Genomic DNA, 12,575 nt, shown 5'->3' with positions numbered 1-12,575 from the left:
CCATGACTCGGATATTTGAGTGCTTAAGGTTGTCTCATATCTCTCTCAGATTTTCTTCAATGCTTTTGATTCTTTATTCTTTTTTTTTTTTTGTCTGCTTGTGTTATTTCAAACAGCCCATCTTCAAGTTCAGAGGTTCTCTCTTCAACTTCCGCAAGCCTGCTGATTAAACTCTCCATTGTGTTTTTTATTTCGCTGAATAATTGGTTAAACTCTCCGTTGTGTTTTTTATTTTGCTGAATGACTTCTTCAGTTTGGCAAGTTCTGCTCCATTTTTTTTCAGGACATTGATTTCCTTGTACATTTTCTCTTTCAGGTCCTGTATACTTTTCCTGATTTCATCATGATGTCTAGCTGAGTTTTCTTGTATCTCATTCAGTTTCCTTAGAATTATCACTCGAAATTCCTTGTCAGTCATTTCAAGGGCTTGTTGTTCTATAGGATCTAGAGTTTGAGATTTATTATCTTTTGGTGGTGTGCTTTCTTGATTTTTCATATTTCTGGTATCTTATTTTTTATGTTTATTCATTGTGGCAGGGGGTTTCACAGTCCACAGTTTTGACACTATTGACTAAGATGTTGCTGTGGTTGCCAATTTGGTATGGCTACCTCAGTGACTGCTCAGTTGACCACTATTGCCTTGTGTGTGTGGTTGCCTCAGGTCTTGGGGCCTCTCCGGGGAGCCACCTCTCTGGTCAGCTTGGACTCTGCTGGGCTGCTGGATCATGGGGCGGTACCGCAGGGTGTGTGGTCTCTGCTGAGCTTCCACCTCCCACGCTGGACTTCTCTCTGTTCCGTGCACTCTGCTGGGATGCACCAAGGCACCGCAGAGCATGTGGTCTCTGCAGAGCTTCCCCTTCCCCTACAGGATGTCTCCCTGCTCTGTGCACGCTAGGCCGGGCTTGGGATGGAGCCAGGTGGTGGCAGTGAAGCCTACCTGCTGCTGGATCACGCGGCGGCAGCCCCCCCACAGGGTGTGTGGACTCTATGGAGCTTCTATCTCCCTTGCTGGACATCTCTGTACTCCATATGCATTGGGCTGGGCTGCTGGATCGTGTGGCAGTAGTGTGGTCCCTGTGGAGTTCCCGCCTCCCCTGCCGGAAGTCTCCCTTCTCCAAGCGCACTGGGCTGGGCTGGGAATGGAGCCAGGTGCCTGCGGTGAAGCCTACCTGCTGGATCACGCAGTGGCGGCCCCACAGGGTGTGTGGTTTCTGCCAAGCCTCCGCCTCCCTTGCCGGACGTCTCCCCACTCTGTGCGCACTGGGCTGGGCTGCTGGATCACGCAGTGGCGGCTCCACAGGGTGTTTGGTTTCTACTGAGCCTCTGCCTCCCCTGCCGGACGTTTCCCCACTCTGTGTGCACTGGGCTGGGCTGGGAATGGAGCCGGGTGGCGGCAGTGAAGCCTATCTGCTGGGTCGTGCGATGGCGGCCCCACAGGGCATGTGGTCTCCGCGGAGCTTCTGGCTCCCCTGCTGGACGTCTCCCCATTCCATATGCACTTGTTGTTATGTTTTTATAGTTTAAATCAGTTGATATGTGGGAGAGAGTGACGCTAGGGACCGTCTATTCTGCCATCTTGACCAGAAGTCTCAAATGTGTACATTAATAAAAAAGAAAGATCTCAAATCAACAATCACCTCTGCACCTGATAGTTGACAGAGGGCGAGGAAGGGAGAGGACAGCAGAGGAGGAGAAGGTGGCTGTGGCGGCGGTGGCAGAAGGTGGGCGGTGGCGGCGGCGATGTTGCTGGTGCTGGAGCTGGTGGATGGTGGTGACTGCCGCTGCTATTTCTTTGTAAAGGTTGCCTTAGCAAAATTCAAAGCAATGGCTCAAAGTAACAAAAAGTGTATTTTATTTTTATTATTTTATTTGATCTTTAAATTTATTTTTTATTGAAGCATAATTGATTATACATATTTGTGGGGTACAAAGTTGACTATCAATAGTTGTGTACAATATGTGATGGTCGTATCTGTCTTTGGCCATGTGCTCAGGTCTAATATATTTACTCTATGAGAGGGTGATAACATATGTGCTTCCCACTTGGGAGATAATCAAGGGACAGGGATGCAGGTAGCCATCACTGGCATCCAACCCCACACATTCCTCCTGCCCCCAGCAGGGTTCCGGGCTGCTTCACTTGGTCTCACAGGCAGTCATACCATGAATCTTCTGCAACAGCCACCAAAGCCATCTCCATGCCGCCATCTGGTGGCCTTGGCCTTAGCCGCTACGCCCTGCTTCTGCTCCCCTTGAAGAGAGCCAGTCATATCTCTGGGGTTCTCCACTGCCCTGTGCACATCACTCCCCCTGATTTCACTGATGTCAGTGCATCCACTCCCATGGCACATGGCTCCTCTCCACATGACCCCTTGGCTCTCACTGAGAGAAGAAGGCTGTCTCCTGCTCAGAGTTATAATTCTTTTATTAAAATCCTGAACAAGGTGGCCTTTGCTCTTGCAATGTCACATTGTACCCTTATTATTAAAAGTCTTTTCTTTGATTTTTTACTTTTTTTCAGTCCCTGACCCTAAGACTGCTGAGAATAGATTCTCTTGGAGTTGAGTCAGGGGAACACTTTTAGTGTTGCCCCTCAGTGTTCTTTCCAAAATTGTCCCTCCTTCAACCAGTGCCTGAGGACTGGCTGATTAAGGCATCTCATTTCTCTCTTCCCAAAATAGGTGTTCTTAGCTCACTGTGTGTGATGGATGGCAGCAACCACTGCCGCCTTCATTGGATGTGCGTGCCACTCCTTCTGTCAAGAACTAGAGGCTGTTTTCTCTGTTCTTGAATCTGGGCTGATGCTGAGGCTTGTTCTGGCCAATAGAATGAAGCAGAAGTTTCATTCACCTAGCCCTTAAGAAGACATGAAAAAGCCTAGACTTTCACGCTCTCTGAGAAAGCCAGTAACAGTATTGTAAAGAAATTTGGGTTACACATCTGAATGAGAGAACACGTGGGAAGACACACATAGAGGAAGGCCCAAGTGCCAGACGTGTGAGTGCAGCCTTCCTGAACCTTCCAGCCCAGCCCGTTTGAATGAAGCAGAATGACTGGCCCAGCCGTCACCACACAGAATGGACTAACCACCCCAGCCAAGCCCTGCCTGAATTCCTGACCCACAGAATCATGAGAAATAATAAATTATTGCTGTCTGGAGGTAACTTGTTATCCAGAAATCAATAATGCGAACACTGGGAAACAAGTCCCAAAGTTTTCAAGAGGTAGATTTTGCCCTATTCCTTCTTCAGCATCTCAGTCCAGAGCCAGCCATGGGTTTCCATTTGTCTCCCTGCCTCCCAGAAAATCTTGAGAATCTTCATGCAAATAGAAGCTTCCCTCATGTCCCTCCCCACCCCCCCATGCAACATAAGGATGTGACTCCTTTTCTCCCTCAGATTTCTTTTCTCAGTTATGATGGAAGTTGTCAGGGAGATGTTAAGATGATTTTGTTCTCCCTTTTCAGTGAAATAATGCACAGGGAGCAGTCAGTCAGCAAGCCCAACTGGCCCCAGATAACTGCCAGTGCAGGGAGACCATGTGCAATTATTAAGCATAGCAGCTACATTTACTGAGCGCTAGCTACGTGCCAGGCACCAGCTAAGCAGGTTACATGCAGGATCTCACTGGATCCTCACAGCTGCCCTGGGAGATGGCTATTATTATTATCTCTTTTATACAGATGAGAAAACTGAGGCTTAGAGAGGTTAAGTAAATTTCCCAAAGTCACATCTCCTAATACTATCAAACGTCTTTTTCTGGCTTGTGGTGACCGTACACAAGTCAAAGAGAGACACCTTGGTTCAGTGCCTTCAGCCACAGAAGACACTGAGGAGAATTCTTTTAACCCAGTGTTTCCCAACCTGTTTCATGCCCTGGCACACATAAAAAGTGACAATAAAGGTACATTGGGATAATGGGTTGAGATTGCTTCAGGTAGAGGTGACAAGCCTAGGGAATCTCAATCGGGAAGTTCCATTAGACTATTTATTATCCAAAGTCACTTCATTTTTCCAAATCCTTTTTGGACTTGGAAGACTTCTCAATCTTCTCAGAGGGGATGAGAATAAAAAAATTTAAAACATACCTTAATGGAGATAGATTATTGACTCTTAGCACCTTTGGGAGAGCAGCCTTCTACCTCCAGAAAGGGCCCAACCTGGGGCATGTGCGTTCTCGAGATGTGACCTTGAACAAATGACTTAGCCTCTCGGCTTGTTTCTCTCTGCAGAAAGGCAAGAACTGCCCCCAAAGGATTATAAACTGAGTGCAGGAGGTGAAAAAAAAGCATCAGGATCCGCTCTCAGACCAAGAAGAAAAATTCAACCTCAAACACCACCTGAGGGCAAAGACAATTGTTCCTGTCAATGAAACTAATCAAGGAGGAGGGGCTTTCTAGAAATTAATAATAGTTTGGAGGTGCCTTCTAGATGCATTGGGATCTATTTGGTTTTCTCCTGGCATTTGCTTTCTTTTTCTTTTTAGCAGTTTTATTGAGAGATGATTCACAAACCATACAATTTACCCATTTAAAGTGTATAATTCACAGAATTATACAACCATGGATTTGCAAATATAGCCACAGAAGGTGCAACCATCACCACAATCTAATTTTAAAACATTTTCATCCCTCCAAAAATACCCTGTACCAATTAGCAGTCACTCCATTCCTCCCAACACACCCCTTGCCCCTGCCTGAACCCCCAGCCCTTGGCTAATCTACTTTATGTCTCTATAGATTTGCCTATTATGGACATTTTCCATCAATGGAATCATGCAATATATCTTTTGTCTTTAGTGACTGGCTTCTCTTACTTAGCAGAACATTTTCAAGGTTCACCACGTTGCAGCATGTGTCACCAGCACTTTAATCCTCTCTATCGCCAATTACAGCACAGTGTACAGATCATATTCCTCTGTATGGATATACCACATTTTGTTTATCTGTCAGTTGATGAATATTTGGGTTGTTTCCAATTTTTGACTATTACAAATAAAGCTATGAACATTTGTGTACAGTGTTTTGTGTGGACAAATACGTATGAGTGTAATTGCTGGGTTACATACAGTAACTCTATGTTTAACAGTTAGAGGAACTGCCAAACTGTTTTCCAAAGTGGCTGTACCATTTTGCATTCCCACCAGTAATGTACGAAGGTTCTAATTTCTCCACATCCTCACCCACCCTTGTGAATATCTGTCTTTTTGGTTATAGCTATTTCTACTGGTGTGAAGTTTTGATTTGCATTTGCCTCATGGCTAGTAATGAGCATCTCTTCATGAGCTTATTGGCCATATACACTACCATTTGTATATCCTTTCTGGAGAAATGCTTGTTCCCACATTTTTCCCATTTTGGCATTTGGTTTCTGTGGTGGGTTTGACCTCTTGGTGGGGGCATTTAGCTAGGAAGGGAGGCAGATAATGCTTGACGAATGTTTGAGAAAGCGTGAGAGGATGAAATGGATCCTTAAGTTTGGGGAAGCTTTTGTTTGGTTGTGGGGGCCTAGATTTTTCTGTTTTCCCTGTACTATCCCTCTGTTCTTGTGTAAGCCATGGTTCCCACCTAGGTTGGTTTCTGACATAGTCAAGTAAGCAAGGGAAAGAAATAGACAGGGCCTGGCACAGAAAGACAAATACTGCATGATTTCACTCATATGTGGAATTAAAAAAAAAAAAAAAGTGGTTCTCACAGAAGTAGAGAGTAGAATAATGGTGACCAGAAGCTGGGAGGGGAGGGAAGTCAGGGGAAGCAGAAGTGGTGGACTAACGGGTACGAGACTATGCTGTCTACCCTAAGTGAATCATTGTGCGATCAACACACTGTACCCCACAAATATGTACAAGTAAACGTTAAAATAAAATAAAGAAACAGGGCCTGGGCCAGAGAGCATGAAATCAACAAAGGATGAGAATGTTCATCGACCTCTAGGCCTCGGGGCTGGATTGGAGAGGTGGCCTCTTGGACAATTCTTCGTACTTTCTCCAACTCAAGAATGTTGAAGATCCTGGGCTGGCCCATGGCTCACTCGGGAGAGTGCGGTGCTCATAACACCAAGGCCACGGGTTCGGATCCCTATATAGGGATGGCTGGTTGGCTCACTGGGTGAGCGTGGTGCTGACAACACCAATTCAAGGGTTAAGATCCCCTTACCGGTCATCTTTAAAAAAAAAAAAAAAAAAAGAATGTTAAAGATCCATGTTAACAGGTGATGATATTAGAAAAACATGTTTTCAAAGTGATTCACTATTTCTCAGCCAGACTAGCTGGCAACATATGTTACAGGTGTATGTATGTGTATGTGTGTGTGTGTGTGTAAATGTGGCCTAATGTCTATAAATAGGAAACAACTTTTAGGAAAAAAAAATCTTTTTTAATTTGAGGTAGAAAGAGACTGCTGGATTACGGTGGGTAATCATAGCTGCCTACACTTGAATCTCTCCACACATTTCCAGAAACCATATAGATCAACAAGAAGAACTAATTAAACCACCCATAATCCAGTCCAGATGGAGATGTAGCTGAAATTCTCGATACATAAGAGGTGCTCAATGTTTGTTGAATTAATGAATTATTTAATGAATAAATAAGTGAATGGTACAACGACAAAGGAAATGAGCCTGTGAAGGATAATTAACATGCTAGATGGCAGCTCCACGTTCCAAACAATTCTGACATGCTGGCTTTATGGGCCAACACCCACAGAACAGAATATATTGGGATCCAGATTAAGGCCCTACATGTAGGGTCGAATAACTCTGCATGCAACAGAAGGGAAAAGCCCTAACTAAACCATGCAATAGAGTAACAGTTTCCAAACTTCTTAGCCTCTGACTCTTTTACATTTTTAATAATTATTGAGGATCCTAGAGAAGCTTTTGTTTACATGGGTTATATATCGACATTTATTGCTTTAGAGATTAAAACTGAGAACTTAAAAAGTATTTACTAATTTTTAAATAAAAATAATAAACCTATCACATATTAACATATTTATGAAAAATAACTTTTCTAAAAAATTTAAGGGGGGCTGGCATTGCTTTACATTTTGTAACTCTTCAAGACTGATGCTTCTGAATCCAGTCTATTGCAGTGTGTTGTCTTGGTTGAACTACTCGTATATGAAGAAAATCCAGCCTCACACAGATATGTATTTGGAAAATGGAGGCTTTTTTATAACTTTTCAGATATGCTTCTTGACACTCTACCAAAACCCAACAAGTGGTAGTTGCAACATGGAAACTGAAACCATATCAATGGACGATTTGTAGTCTGTTACATTAAAACCCGTTGGCCTGTGACAGAAAGCTCAAATTTTGCCATTGGCAACAAATCCTTGAAGTGACAGGCTCACTTCATTTTTGAGAAAATGTCTGCCAGATAGCTAAGTTTGAATAATCAGTTTGTCAGTCACTGTCTCAACAAAAAAATGATGTTCCATGAATGAAGCAGGAAATTCAGCTCACGTATCAAATAATCACATAAGCACATTTCCTCCAGACAATTATCATATTTGTGTGTGAAGCACAGTGCTTTGAGTGTACTCCTTGTTTCAGCACACAAAATTTTTTGTGTGTACTCAAAGGCTGAGATTTAATAAAATTAATAATTTTTGCTACCTCATCAGGGACATTCATATGTAAAACTGGTGGTGAAAAATACAATAATTACCCCTACTTGGCTCATACATGGGCACCAGCAGTTTTACCCACTGTTGCTTTTGAACTAGCAGTGCAAGTGTCCACAGAGTGAAAAACACTAATAAGGTCTTAGTATTATCATGAAAATAGCTTTGACCTTGAAGACCCCCCTAAAAGGGTTTTGGGGATACCCAGGAGCCCATGGACTATACTTGAAAATCACTGCTTTAGATGTAATCAGGATAAAGCAGAATACAAACAGGATTTTCACCCCCCCTTCTTTCTGATACCTTTATTAATTTGATTGTATTCCTTTTTTAAAGGCAGTTGTAGTGGATTGAATTATGTCTCCCCAAAACTCACTGAAACTTAATTGCATCCCCCAAGTTTTGTGTATTAGAAACTTAGCCCCCACTTTGACTGTTACGAGGGTGGGGGTTCTTATCATGGTAACTGAAAGGTGGAGCTTTGAAGAGGTGATTGGATTGTAGGACCGTGCTGTAGTGAATAGATTAAAAGTGGTCATCAGGGGCATGGTTCTGAGGGCTTTAAAAGGAGAGGAGAGTCTGTCTTTCTCTGCTCTCTCTGCTGCCACCATCTTGCAATGTGAGACCCCTGGGTCACTGTTGCCACCAATAGATAGACTTTGGACTTCCCAGCCTCAGAAACCGTAAGCAATAAATTTCGTTTTTCTTTATAACACACCCAGTTTCAAGTATTTTGTTATAAGCAACAGGAATGGACTAATACAGGAGTTAACATGAAAAAAATCTTGGAAGATATGACACTAGGAGAAGCAAAGAGCACTGTCATGTAAAAGGTGATGTCTATGCTCCGTCTTGATAGAGAAGAGAGTGTTTTCCGTGTGAATAAGGCGAGGCAAGAAGAGCATTCCAGGCAGGAGGACGAGCATGGGAGAACGCACGCGGAATGCACAGGTTGGGAAGCTGGGAGAGTGAGGACTCTATTTGCAAGGGAACGAGGGAGCCAAAGGACATATGGACATGAGGAAGGGAGGTCAGCAGTGGAGACAGGAACACCCACGTCAGCCTGGGAGTGGGAGCATGTGAGACTGTGACTGGAGGAGATCGCTTTGGCCCAGTGGCTGACAAGGCAGGCATAGGAGCTGGTGGGCTCAGCCAGGCTCAGGGTTATGAGCCCTAGTCAGTGTCAGAGGCCTGATGAACCTCCTCTTCTGTACTCATTGCCCAAGTTCAAAGAGAATGCGGAACCTCCCCAGATGTTGGTGGAAGGGATTCACTGTCTCCAAAGATGTTCGTCTCCATAGTACTGCAGCAGCCTACAGCAGCTGGGAGGCCTCAGGCTTCATCAAGTGGAAGTAGAGAGATTCTGGTGGTTTGGAGAAACCTGGCCCTGAATGAAGCTGTTCTAGTACCTGCTCATGGGCACGCCCCTCCTTTGGGACCCCACTGCAACCCATGTGGAGCCCTAATACTTCTCACATTGGATAGCATTTATGGGATTAAAGGTCTGTCTACCCAGTGGACAGTAAGTTCCAGAGCAAGGACCATGACTTATTCATTCAGCAAATATTTGTGAAGCTTCCACTATGTGCCAGGTGCCAGTGGGATGAGAGAGTTGAACTAGGCCATGCCCCTGGCATGGAGCTGCCAGTCTATGGATTCATTCCTCTTCATGTCCCCATCACCTGCCCAGTCCAGGGACACCGTAAATGCTCAGTAAGTGTTCCTTTTCCTTCACTCACTAGATCTTTAAAAGAAAGGACTGAAGTTGTTCCACAGAGAAGCATCTTCGCATTTCTTCAGAGACGCTCAAAAGTGATCGTGCAGTTTCACGAGCATTTCATTAGTAGATTCCTTTCATGGGCTCCATCACCTCCTTCTTGGATTAGTTGCTGAAACCATGTGCCTTTCTGGGGTGACCTTGTACCCCGTTCTCAGCAGTGCTCCTAAGCAATTAAGGCACTATTCTTGAGCTTCTGCTCTTTTCCTTGAACGACAATCATCTACCCCATCATTAACGAGCTCAATCCCTCACACCAAACCTGCCCAGTTTCATCAGACCTGCCAAGTTTCGCCCTGTCATTGCCCAAAGGGTGCTTGTTTTGCTTGCTCTGGATGCTTGTGTTAATCCCCACCCCTAGAGAAGCAAGATGGACAGAGAAACAGGTTCACTTCAGTTCTAAATCAGCTCCAAGCATCGGCGTTGAAAAGACTTAGCCAAGATCATCACATCCCAGCTTCCCGCATTCCTAAAAAGTAGTAAAGAAAAACAACAGCAGCAACAACAAAAGAGACATCACAGTTTGCCTGGTATTATCGTTCAGCAAATGCTCACTGCCTGGGCAGCCGGCACACAGCTGGCACAGAGGTTTCTGACCTAAAGGGGTTACTTGCTGGGGTGGGGAGACAATTACATAAAGAGTAATTACAGAATCATCTTCTTGGAGAAGGTCCAAACTCCTTAGCAGGGCCTCCAGGGCTCTGCAGGTCAGTCCTCGTGGCCTATTCCAGCCTCACCTCCTCCAACCCCGCCCCTATCCTGTCCACCCACCAGGCGGTCTCAGCTACACTGAACAGCATGAGAATCCCTGAACAAGTGATGCTTTTTCATGACTTTGCTTAAACTGCCCGTCTGCCTGGAGTGCCCCTCCACCCCATCCCTACCCCAAGCTAGCAGACAGCCCACGTCCCCCTTCTCTGACAGCAGGTTTCCCATCTGTAGCAGATCCCAACTGAAAGAAGGGAGAAGCCTCAACCTTAATTTGAGCTCTGAAATTTTATTTTCTCCTGGGATTGGGCATTTCACTTAATAAATTGAGACTATTTTGTGACTTAAAAGTAACCATCACTTTTTTTTTTACCATCTTTTTTTTTTTTTTAAACCTGAGATTAGCCAGAAAATTTTGAGGCCTGTCCCAGTTTTCTTCCAGGGACAGGTAGAACTAAACCCTCTATAAGAAACATAAAGGAATAGGGGGAGAAAAAAATAAATCTACATGATGATAACATCCCACCAGCCACATCTGCTTTACCTTCAGCTACGCACATCTGTCTTTCCCTTAGACTGGGTTCCTTCCTGCCTGGAGGAAGGATAGTATGTTCAGTTAAGACAGGGGTGGGCAGACGGATGGGAAATGAAACTATGCAGAGCAGGGCAGGCTCTGTCTCAGGGAGCATGTGCTGGTGGCAGGACTCAAGACTCAACGTTGCCCCAGGAATCAGCCTCCGGATGCAGCAGCATGTCTCAAAGGAGGCCCGAGGGTCCTTTCACAGCAGCTGCCTTGTATTGCACAGATAAACCACAAACTTCACAAAGCACATGCACCCCAGGAAGGCAACCTGAGTGCAAATGAGTATCAGCCAAGGTGTAGATGACAGATGTCAGATCCTTTCCTGCTGGCTCTGTGTTTGGACAGCGGACACCAGGGAGAAGAGGAGAGACCCACCTGAAAAGAAGTGTCGTGACCCAGTAAACCAAAGACAAGGAGACGAGGCTGCATGGCTGACCACCCATCTGTGCACACTGCCTTCAGCTCACCACCCCGTGGGATGTGCATCCCATCGCAGTGAGCAAAGGTAAGGAACTCACCCAGTCATACCACTACTAAGTGACTCCAGAGACCCTTCTTCCAGACCGCCTAACTCTGTGTCAACATGCCTTTGTCTCCTTCAGTTTGCATGGGGGCTACTCTGTAAACCTTCAGCCTTGTGCATTTAAGAGCTGTGGCTCTGGGCGATCTAAGACCTACCCGTCCACCTGACCTATGTGGTACTCGTAGGGGTGGACGTCAGAGGGCAGAGAGCAGGAAGGATGTTGCTGAGGGTGGAGAGGCTCTCCCAGGCTTCACATGGTACACCTGACTGCCTCTCTGCCCCACTGTGTGGGTCCTGCCTCCCTGCCTCGGGGCCTCCATCTGCACATCCTGGGTGCATGCTCCTATTGAGCAGGGTCACTGCCCCTCTGGCATCACGGAGGCTGGTGGAGAGCAGCCAATACACTGTTGACTTGCCCCCACATCCCCTGTCGGTTCCCTCACAGGCCAGCTTCCTGCTGGAGCTGGGCACCCATTGTCTGACACCTGGTGAAACAGCACAACTGGATCAAGCACCTACCAGTGAACTGAAGGTCATGGAACCATCCCCAGGGGCCAGTCAAGAGCAAGGGACACCAACTCTCTTCCAAACCCTGGCCAACCTTCACGTGTATCTCTCCTGCTGGTGAAAGGCTTGGGATACAAACAACCCCACTCCTGTGATCAAGATATGAGAGTATTTCAGAAAGTTTGCAGAAAAATAGAATTGAAAGATAATACAAATCTTTCCACGAACTTTTTGAAGACCCTTCAAACATCTCTGCCAACTGATGATGGGTCCCCCAGCTTTAGAGAGGCTGAACAACAGAGGTGGAGATGGGGGGCTAGTTCAGCTTTGGGCCTGGCCTGCAACTCCTCAGCTCGGCCACACCTGGGTGAGGGACAAATCTGACCTCATCAGCTGTGGCCTAGCAGTGGGACCAGCGCCAGGTCATGTCCTCTGAAGAATAATCCCTTCTGGGCAGCTTTATGTCTAACTCATCTCTAAGTCCTCAACACGTAGCATGACAGCACACAGTAGGGGGACAACATATGTTTAGGGAATGAATGAACATAAGTCAAGAAGTGACAAGAGCTTTCACAAATTGACATATTTACTTCATTATTAGTCAGTTGCATACACATAGATGTATTTAAGTCACTTAAGTCACATCATTGCAAGGACACAAACACACGCTAGCTCATCCCTCTGACTGAGAGCCTTGGGGAATACTCAAGTCCCAGTGCCCCTTCTCTCTGCATCTTCCCGCTGCTCCACCTGCTCTGGCCAGTTCTTCCTGGGCCTTCCCTGCCACTCTCCTTCCCTTCCTTCCTCCCTTCCTCCCTCCCTCCCCCCCCCCCCCCCCCCCCCCCCCCC

This window comes from Galeopterus variegatus, unplaced genomic scaffold (assembly GCF_000696425.1).
Source record: "Galeopterus variegatus unplaced genomic scaffold, G_variegatus-3.0.2 Scaffold1903, whole genome shotgun sequence".
Classification (NCBI taxonomy): domain Eukaryota; kingdom Metazoa; phylum Chordata; class Mammalia; order Dermoptera; family Cynocephalidae; genus Galeopterus; species Galeopterus variegatus.
This window is presented reverse-complemented; position numbering follows the sequence as displayed.